Source organism: Sander lucioperca, chromosome 13 (genome assembly GCF_008315115.2).
Source record: "Sander lucioperca isolate FBNREF2018 chromosome 13, SLUC_FBN_1.2, whole genome shotgun sequence".
NCBI lineage: Eukaryota > Metazoa > Chordata > Actinopteri > Perciformes > Percidae > Sander > Sander lucioperca.
The window spans coordinates 5,631,075-5,642,280 of record NC_050185.1 but is presented as its reverse complement, the minus strand read 5'-3'; the positions used below and the strand labels follow the sequence as shown (position 1 = coordinate 5,642,280).

The 11,206-nt window shown below is 39.5% G+C and overlaps 1 protein-coding gene across 10 annotated transcripts in view; it reads left to right on the top strand.

The window, feature by feature from the left end:
* Positions 1–8,357: 8,357 nt before the first annotated feature.
* Positions 8,358–11,206, top strand: part of auts2a (activator of transcription and developmental regulator AUTS2 a) — a 348,592-nt gene continuing 345,743 nt past the window's right edge. For 8 of the 10 annotated variants that reach the window (XM_031310792.2, XM_031310799.2, XM_031310795.2 and 5 more), the window contains exon 1: positions 9,266–9,451. The gene's annotated coding sequence lies outside the window, so the exon portion shown is untranslated. Of the gene's footprint in view, positions 8,471–9,265; positions 9,452–9,507; positions 10,817–11,206 lie in introns of those variants that run through there. The other 2 variants (XM_031310791.2, XM_036008696.1) reach the window with 2 other exon arrangements.

Sequence of the window (11,206 nt, the reverse complement as noted above, 5' to 3'; positions counted from 1 at the left end):
TTTGATTTCAGAATTTCAAACTTGGTTCAGTGCAGAGAGGCTTTTGAAGCATTACACCTAGCCAGCAAAAAAAAAACAACAACCTGTGAGCTGTGTACCAGTTCACTCACACAGACAGCAAGGCCAAAGAAACTTGACTCCCTTACAGCTTAACTCTAAGGTGCCTCACCTTCAGAATAATCAACTCCATCCTTTCTGCATTGATGGATAGAAACAAGTGTTTCCTTGCCAGGTTTTGTCTGTTCACATGAGTTGATTTGATGTGGCAGCTCTTCTGAAACCATTAATATGCTAAATGTCAGGATAACATGATCGTCAGTCCGATTGAAATCCATCTGATTATAGACCCAATCACAATGATTGTTTATAATAACTTCCGGGTAGAAAACTCTGCGTCCCGTACATACAGTTTAACGGCGCTGAGCAAACAGGGACGAGGAACAGCTGGATCTACTCTCATCTCCTTCATCTAAAATGCATGTTTAATGCTTTCATATGTCAACACTTTGACTAACGTTAGCTTGGAGAGCTAATTCACCTGTTGGGCCACAGACTAAAGAAAATGACACCACCCAAACTTGCTGTCAGTCCGACCGGCGGTGAGATGTTGCTGTTGGCAACGCTGGGTTTGGTTTATTAAAAAATATGAGCAAAGAAACACAGTACAGAAAATAAGCACAGCAGAAATGTCAGATAGGTCGCACCATTGTGTTTAACTATTTATCTTTAAATGTTACAGTTACGGCTGACGAGAGAGAGACGGAGAGGTCAGTCGCTTCATATTAGCCAAATCAAACTTAAAAATTTAGGTTCAAATGAATTTGATTTAGAATTAGACAAGCACCAATTCCACTGTCTGCCATCGGATGACAGCCATTGGCATCACAGAGTTGTCATTTATCTTAATAAAGAAGAAAGTGTGCCTTAAGAGTTGCTCATCTAAACTGCAGCTCACAGCGCACCAGCTCTGTCAAGAGAGAGATATTTTCAGCAGCTGGCATATGGAGGAGATCGAGGCGGAGGCAGGCTGAGCCAGTACAGATGGAGCTTCTCGTTGTTCATCAACAGCACGCATTCTGCACAGTCTCATGGGGATCTGAGTGGAGAGAAACGGCTTGGGGTGGAATAAAAGTTTCGCTGGAACCAAGCAAGTGTCACGCTTAATAATTCGTTTTTAATTGTGGAGGTTTTAGTTACGAGTATGAGTGGGAAGATGAATCATTTGCTTTTTTGTATGTTCATTTTGATAACTTAAAATTAACACAATTTAGGAAAATTGCTTTGGCATTATTTGGCATTTTGGGGTGTGCAAGTTGTTTGTTGTCCATTAGGATAATGTCAGCTTGTTACAGAGGACAGAGAGGTTAAACAGGAACATGGTTTCCACCTTTTCCCACATGTTCTAGTTTAGCTGTCACGCATGTGGAAACAGCTCACTGAAAGGTATACACGAGTGGTTCCCAACCTTTTCTGTCTGGCGTACCCCCACAGCCCCATCAGATAATCCCAAGCCACTTTTCATTTGTATCACTCAAATTTTCTTTCATGAATGGATCATAGACTAGGGATGTTATTTAACACTGTTAGTTATATAAAAGTGGATGTAGCAATATTTTTTTATGTAACCAACACAACCATTTTTTCATTACTTTTAGCTATTTCAACTGTTTATTCATTACTTTTAGCTATTTATTTGACCTGTTTTTAATGACTTTTAGCTAACTATTTTAACTGTTTATCCAATACTTTTAGCTAATCATTTTATCTGTTTATCCATTACTTTTAGCTAACTATTTTAACTGTTTTACTACTATTAAGAAGCGTAACTTTGTTGTGGATTACACTGTGCTCTTTTTTTCATAAAGGGAATAGCAAGTTTCTTAACCGCAAACGTGTACAAGGAGCTGAAATTGTATAGGCTATAGATGCATGTTATTCTTTTGAGCTAGCATAAGTTTATTCAGTGTGAAAGATGTGTACTGTAAATACATGGCAATGGATGCTGATCAGACCATTGTACTTACTACCACACTGGTCTGATAAGCATCTTTTCATATTGTTTCTATTTACATTGCTTCTTTTTGACATTTGCTGTCCTTTTGATGACATACTGTATCATTCTGGCACCAAATAAAAAAGGAGAGTATACTGCAAAGAGATCATCCTTCTGATCCTTATCATCTGTCCAAATCCTTGGGAACAATGCCTCTCCATTATGGAAATAGAAAACGTGCATTTATCCCCGGGGGCTCCCTGCTAGTCTGCGATATTCGTGGGGACATAGTTGTTGCATAGACCATTGGGTTTGTTTTTATCACAGATTACAGTTTCCATATTTATGTTACATTGTGTGTTTATGGGCACCTAATGAAACACACGTTGTAAAAGCACAGTCACCCCTGAGGTTCCATTCTGATGACGCTAGCTCCTTCCATAATGGACTGCTGCAGTAGGTGGGCCAGTAAATTAATGACTGTAAAACGACTCATCTCCAATAATGCAAGCCGGCAACTCGTTGCAGTAGGAGAGAAATGAGAATCAAATGGAGTCATAGTGTATTCACCTCCCTCCTACTCTCTCTTTTTTCTGTCACTTTACCACCTCCGCTCATCCATTGCTCCCCGCAGGAACCCCCACCTCCAAAAAAAAAAAAAATTCTCATGTCATTTTGTCTTTTACCATCCACTTCATTTGGAGGCTTACAAATTCTATTACGGCGATCTTGTGTGCATTGCACGGTTGCTCCAGGGGAGAGAGAGGGGGAGGGCTGCCTGGGAGGAGGGAACAGCCCCTAATACAAATAAATGAGCTTGACTTTGCCTCCCCTGCCCTGCGAGATGGGAGGAAGAAGGGGCAGAGTAATTGGAAAATATCCCTGCCTCCCCTTCCAGAGAGAGCCCCTCCCTACACACACACTCAAATTCTCTCTTGCACGCACGCACGTACGCATGCATGCATGCGCGCGCGCGCACACACACACACACACACACACACACACACACACCCACCGCCACCACCGCCACCATCCCCTCTACATGGCTTAACCAACCACTCTCTCTCCTGCAAGATGAAATACACAGTTTTTCATTTTAATGTTTAAAAAAGAGAAAACAACACAATAGTTTAATTTCAGTAGTCTGCATCTGTATGTGGAGGAGGAGGACAGGATACCAAGGTAAACAAAAGGGCAGAAGATATATTATTATATTGCTGTATATTAGGGATCAGGGGAGAGGGTGGAAAGGATCAGTGGACATTGGTTACAGCTATGCCCAAGAGTAATAGCGCTCATGTCAGTGACATTCCAGCAAAAATCCAAATAGCTATGGGGATAAAGAAACAAGTAAATGATTACCTTCTTGCCATTGGTGATGTTAATGTAGACATGGTTGTGTTGTTCATATTTACAGTGCAAGCTTTGGAAATAAGAACAGAAGGCAGAACAAGTGATCCATGTCCAAGGAATAATTTACACACCAGGCTGTACGAGAGTGAGGCCATAGCTTTAATTTGTAACCTCCATTATTCATGAATTTGACATTGTAATAGCAGAAATACTGCAACACATCCCCCGACCTCAGTCCCTCTGAAGACCCTGCATGACTTCATTATGTTGGAATTGAAACCACATGCTTCTATCAGGCCTGGGTTGTACTTCACACGAGTAAAGCAGGCTGAAAGCATTCTCTTTTATCTCAAGTGGCTGAACTTGATGTTGAACTTGTCGTCTCATGAATTAGTTAGAGTGAATGTTTCTGTAATTGAGCTGTAGATGTGCTGCTCAAATGAAGAGATTACTGTGTTTTGTTTGCGGTGCATACATATCTGACGACACTGTTAGTTTAAGATATATTGTTGTGTTGCTTTAGTAGGTCAGCTATCATTTTCAATATTCTGTCAAAGAGCTTATCAGCAGCGTTGTCTTTTGGTTCCACATTGCTAAAGGTACACATAGCGGCATGTCGGCTTTGTGTTATTTTCTGTTTCCATCTATTCCATGAGATTATATTTGAAAGCGATTTTGGTTTATTTACACAGATGACAGATATGGAACATTACAGTACTTCTCTGAGCCGGGAGAAGAGAAAAAGAACAACAGCTTAAGTGCATCAACTCATCCACTGATATAAAAAGTACAGGAGTAAATGATCTCCTCTTGGAGCTGAAACATCCAGTGAAAGGTCATCCTTGGCATTACAAATGAAGGGGAGTTTATAAAGAGACCATCCTAACAACTGCCATCAAAACCTGGCATGTGTTTAAAACTGAACAATTCAGCTGTTGAACAGAATAAATGGAATACTCTTGTGCTACAGTTCTAAGACTGAAAGACCTTGTGAGAGCCAACTAGTAGATATTTGTTTGTTCACTTCTTCAATAGGCCTTTTGTTATAGCAGATATACGGATTTTCATATTGCTACTAACAATACATTAGCATTAATGATGGCTCAGTTCTACTCAAGTGCCTCAGTAAACCAGCATGCACATTACCAGTAATAATGTGTTATTTACACCTGTGCTTACAGTATGTCCTGTACTTAAATAAAAGTACCTGTACAACAATGTAAAAATACTCTATTAGAAGTAAAAATGGATTCATTATACCTAAGTAAAAGTAAAGATTATATTAATGTACTTACAGTAAAGTATAAAAAGTACATATTCTGCAAAAAAAGAACCCTTTGATAGATATATTATTAAATATGCCATTATTAGTTTGTTAATACTGAAGCATGGTTGTGTAAATAACATTTTACTGTTGTAGCAGGTCAAGGTGGAGCTAGTGTTTTTATATACGGGGGGGTCACAAGATAAACCTGGGTGGTTGTGAGACGATTAAATAAAAAAACAATATATACTACAATCATACAAAATACAACAATTTTAAAAGGCAGCATGTGAAAAATAAAGCAACGATAATAATAATCTTAAACATGACACTGGAATTTAATGTCTGGCAGTGCATTGTATTTTATGCGCTTATCATTTGTTCTTTTTTTAATCTTAGTGTAAAGTACAAATACCTCAACATACAGTACTTGAGTAGCTACTTACCAAACACTGGCTTTTCCTACTGTGATGTGTCAAAATGTCTTCTGTGAAAAAAGCATATTACATTTATTCCAGAGTCAGTCTGATGTGTCCTCCAGTGTGGTAGATATAATGTCTTATTCCATATTTAAGTCAAACTTCATATGTTATCATAGTGGCATCCACATAGCAACTGCTGTGTGATGATCAGATTGCAATGGATTTAATCATCATACATAATCAGTATTTATTTTTACTTTAATTAATGTCTGTTCCTCATTTCTCTGATGGTAAATGTGAGTCTTATCTAATACTCAGATAGTTTCCAGTGATTGATGTTGTGAGCCAGTGGAAGAACCATGAGCTAAGAGGATTTTTGACAGCCCCCATATATTAAGACCAGTGAGTTTTTTCAGTCCATGCTGTCATTATTACAGGTACAAGCCTCAGTCATTTTGATCTTATATGATCAATCACTCTAATTCACATCTATGCTTTAAGGACAGTTACATCTCTCCGGTGAAATGTATTCTCCCATTATTCTGTAGCGCTGTACATGCTGCTTCTTTCTTTGATCTGACAGTGGGGACACATTGACACTATTCATAATTTAGGTCAGCTCTCGAACAGGGGGTCATGTGCCACAATTTAGTAGTGAATATGCCATGTGCTTGTCATGTATTAACATGCACTTTAAGGGTATTAACCACGTGTTGATGAATATTAAACCTCCCACACATGTGTTCGAGCCACTGGAGCCCCTACTATACCTTTGATTAATAGCATCGAGAAATCATATTTGCCAAGATGATATAATAGGAAAGAACAAAGTGACTCTAACGCTGCACAGCAACAGAGGGGAATATCTTTGTAAGGACTATTGTTCTGCACTCACAGTGCAAGTAATAAGGGCTATTGTAGGGCTTGTAGGCAGACCTGTAGGGGGAGGAAAATGAGCTCATTCTTGTATTGAGAATCTCTTTGTAGCTATAAGTACCCAGCAATTCAACTTGCATTACGCTCATAGTGTCATTACATCCCACTTAAGTCTCCCTCCTGTCAAGTAGAGATAATAATAATGAAGATGAACACAAATAAGATAAAGGTAAAGGATGTTAACAGGCAGGTGTGAGATAATATTGTGTATGTGTATGTTTCTATTTTGTGAATCTGATTCTCTAATTACCAACCATCTGTTGTCTGAGTTAAACGCTGAAGAGGAAGAGAGGGAGTGAAGCGTTGCGTTCTGACTTGGCAAATAAAGATAAGTAAGTACTGTAACAGGAGACGTGCATTTTGTTTCTTTCCAGGGTAACAACAGTTGCAGAATGGTTGGCCTGCGATTGCCTTCTCCCGAGGGCTTCATCCTATTATGAGCTCTCTTCAGGCTTGCATGGTATGAGGAAAATACATGCACCATAAAAAATCTGTCAATCTTTATGAAAGCCTGATTGGATTTTTTGGATTACCGGGGGTAAAAACGTAGGTAAGTGTATTTCTGAACACATTTGTAACTCCAGCAAATATGCTTTATTTGTTCTTCAGTTCTTTTTCCTCTAGTGTTCACAGTTTCTGTTTTTCATTGTTGAAAGCTGAGTAATTGACCTTTAACCCCAGTCACAGATGGGGGTCAATGGAGCATTATTATAGCAGGTTGGAAAAGCCACATGTGGAAGGGATTAGCTTTGACCCCTTTGTTGTTTTGAGAGTTGTGGAGGCTGGAAGGTACTGTTAACAACCTGATCACTTCACTGTCATCATTATTCAAAGTGCTAAATGCAAGACTGGTGCTGCCAGAAAATATGTTAGAAATCATCTGTTTCTCTTGTAGCCAAAAGGCCAGTCCCGTTTTCAGTTTCTCAAATCCCCAGACCAAGAGTGTTGTGTGACAGTGAAGGAAGTTTTGGAGGCAGAGAAAGTTACAGTAGGGCGAATGTGTAATTTAAGCTGATTATGGTGAGGGAGAGGGGAGGGTAGGGCAGCACATTTGTCTTCCCCTACCTAATGAGTGGTGGCTGGGAGAGCTGAATTAGCTGCCTTGCTGTCGTCTCTCCCCGGCCATGCCACTTTGTCACAAGGACACTCCTCCTGGAAGATGAGACAGGTTCAAGTGCATGTGTATCCCCTGGCATTATTCTTAAAGGCCAGTGGGGTCCCTGTTCCACCAGGCCCTGGGAATTGAAGCACTTCAGCAAGCTCTGAGCCACACCACTCAGCCTCTGCATCATTAAACGAGGCTAAAAATACACAGCCCACCCATATGTCCCCTGTTCACAGAGGACCAGTTCATTGGCACACTGAGACAATCGCTGACTCCTGTTCATGAGAGGTGTGACACCATCATTTTTCACTCCCTCTTTAAATTTGATCAGTGTTATGAGGCTGTGGCAATGCAGTAACGGTATGCTCAACAAGCTATTATTAAGTGCCCTTCTCTTTCACCCACTGATTCATATGATCAGTATTGATGACACTACTACCATACAAATTCACACTGTTGTTCTGTTCAAATTGTTGTTAATGCTCATCCCATGGGCATTCATGGACATAAAAATCAATATGTGTAAAGCTGGTGTGACATCTGCCACAAGGCAGCACTGATGACAGAGCCTATGCTGTATGTACTGTGAAACTAAACATGTATGCCTGCAAACTGATTCTTTTATCATCAATTAATCTCACAACTATTTTTCAATTCATCGTTAAGATTGTGAAATGTCAGGAAAAATGCTTATCACATCTTCCAAGGGCCAAATGTGTCTTTAAATAGCTTGTTTGTGTGTGTCTGACCACCAAACTCAAACGTGACTAATGCAGTATTACATCTGTCAACTTTCTTTTTTATCAACTAATTGGTTAATCTTATAATAATTTGTTTATGCACGTGTGTTACTCTAGCAAATTGTATGTAGCCTATGTATTTGCATAACAATAGAAAGCCAACTGTCACTCCAGCACTCATAGTTTTGTTCATCTCATGCTGTCCTTTGAACCAACAGTATTTTTCAAGACTGACACTAGCCAACCTGCTAAACAGCTCAGTGTCATGGTGTGAACACATTTAGTCCTGGCCAATTATTCTGTGGATTTTGAGTAACTGCACTCTTACATAATCATGTTTCTCTTTCAAGGGCAACACCATGTCCATACAATAAATCATGCAGCAGTCATGAATCAGCTAAGGAACCACAACTGTTGGCTCAAATGTAATGATTTTTATTTTGTTATTTTATTTTTTTTTTTTTAACCAGTCACTGTATCCAGCAAGAATAGCACTCAGGCTATGTCTTTGATGTACTACAGTATAGGGTTGCAATGTTGCAATGCATTGGGCACTGCAAACACGCAGTGACACGCGGAACCCCACAGGTGCAACTAATTGACTGATTGCCAGGGTTTGAATAGCCTACAAAGAACGCAGAGAACCGGCTTTCTAAGGTAAATATTTTACTGTACATACACCGAAAATATACTCTGCTTATTTAGTGTTTCAATATTCATTGCTACAGTACTCTTAGATCAGATTTTCTGTAAGTGTTTGTTGAAACACTTACATACGTGTTGGTTGGCCCTCGGTGTCCCTGAAGCAAACGCTTTCATAAGCCACCTGAGCTAGCGCATATAGCCTACAGAGGCTCATGTATATTTAACTGAATGACTTGGATAATAACTGACTACGGTGGTGAACTGAATCCCTGAACACATGTAAATAAAAGGCGTGCTTTTACTCGCTTGTTGCCTTCAATACATAATTATTCACCAGTTTAATACAGCACATTCAACAGCTTTGTATGTGTTATTAACATACTTTTCAATTTCCTGTTTGTTTCAGTAGGGTAATTAATGCTAATAAATGCCTATTTTTAATCAACAGCTTTTATGATACCGCCGAGGTTCATTAAGTAACGACCAACCACTATCGCAAAGTGTTTATTTTTATTCACAGCTAGCGTTGACATTCCATGCACAAACTTATTACTGTACTTGTACACTTGTATTCACAATGATTGTTTTGCCATACAAATGCAACGCAAAAATAATGCGTTTGAAATTAATTAGGAAGGTAAAAAAAGGTGTGCAAACTGGCTTTGTCTGGCTTAGGTTCCGCTATGTTCCCGGTTATATCGTCTATATTGTATTATTTAATGTAACTCTGAGCCTGTCGAATGTCCAGAGACAGCACTATTTGCGCCGAGGAGGAAGCGTGCAGCCTGTAAAGCGGCACTGCGGCATCGCCGTATCACTGCGCCCCGGTCCCCCTTCTCCGGGATCCTGAAGCTCGGATCTGGAGAGAGGAGATACCCTATGGTTTTCCTTTGCGGGATTTATTTTGTCAGCTCCAAATCTTCTTGTGCGTTATCTTTTAATAGTGACCGAAGGCCGGCAACTTGTCCGGACGGCCCCTCCCCACTCGCAAGGGTTTGCATTTCTTCGTTTTGCATGACGTGTCTTGGAGCAAAAAAGAGAGAGAGAGAGGCTTGCTTTTGTTGTGTGTCTTACAGTGGAAAATGAAGCTCGGAGAGCCGGAGCAGGAGGCAGTGCCAGTCCGCTGCTGCTGTTGTGGGCTGGACTGGATTACAGAGCAAGATCTCTACTGACAGCACAGGCAGACAAAAAGGGACTGTGAGCGAAGACAAGGGAAAGAGTCTTTTACTGAGCTAGAAAAGATAGGGCGAGTGCTAAAATATAGTTGTTTTTTTTCAATAAGCGATATTTTGGGTGCTAATAGTACTGTGTGTGTGTGTGTGTGTGTGTGTGTGTGTGTGTGTGTGTCATTAGATGAGTGCTGGCATGGGGCATCAGGTTAAAGGCATAGGTGCTTGGGAGGGAAAGGTTTAGGACCGTCATTATAGTAAAGGTTGATTTACCTTTTATTGGGATGTTAGAAGGCAGAACATATGTTTGGAAGGGATATTTTTGAATGGTTGCTGCATAGTTGCCTTGTTGGATGTGCCTTTGTTATGTTTCCATATAATTAATAGCCATTTCTTTTGTAAATGGTCTTATTGTGCATGTTAAAAACAATTGTGACTTTGCAGGGTGTAGCAGATCATTTGGGGGACTACATGTATGCTGCAGAATCCATATGAGCTACAGTACATGACAACCTGTGTCCAAGGAGACAATGTAAAGTTGAAGATGGTGGTTGACTGTGGCAGATTGCTTTTTGTTGGTGTGGTGATGCAGAAACAGTGTTTGAAATGTCCACCAGCATTTGAAGGCATGATTTTTCAGAGAAATGCTCGGTAAAAAAAAATGCAGTTTGTTGATTCAGTTTTCTTCCACATGGAATACCATTTCTGTGATGTAATGGCTAAAAATTAATATCCTGGACACATAGGGAAGCCATATGTGTTTTTAGACTACAATGCCAGAGTGACTTTCAGTGGCTTTAGGCCTAGACTGTAGGCTAGGTTTGGAAAATGATCCAGAATAAGACTGCAAGCTGTTGAATGTTGCATCCTAATATCATAAAGCAGCCAGATGCCTTCAGTGTCAGACAGTGAAGATATGCCATGCTAAAGGACATAGTGAAGTGCAGGATGGCATTATCAAAAGGTCTTGGCATTTGTCTTGATTTCTTTACAGTGTGTGTAAAACCTTAAGGACATCTCCCTGTTGAATTAGATCTGCCTTCATTCATGAAAGAGAGAGAAATATTGCTGGTTTTGATTTGTGGAATATGTGAGTGAGATATTAAGACCAAGGTGATATTTTAAAAGAATTCAATGAATTTGTAAATTTAGACAGATAATGAAATATGGATATGAATGCCACTGAAATGTACTGTACTTTTTTCTTTTTTTTTTTTTTTTTATAAATTAATGCATTTAGCAAACAAAGTGGATTGTACTGACAGTTAATTGTTGTTAATACAACATTTTAATTAATTAAGGCTTTATCTCAGGCTCAAGAGCAATCTGTTTAATTATTCTACTAGGACCAGTGTACTCTGTAACTGATACATTGTCACACTTAGTATTCCCATTTGTACAGATATACATATTCTCTGTATGTTACTTAAAATTAGCAGTGACAGTGCCAAAAACAACACTTACATGTTGAGAGGCTTAAGACAACAAGTAGCAAAGTAGACATTCTTTCACATAATTAATTAAAGAAATTGAATCATTAAAAAGAGTTTTTGGTACAAGCTTGGCAAAAGCTTCAGAG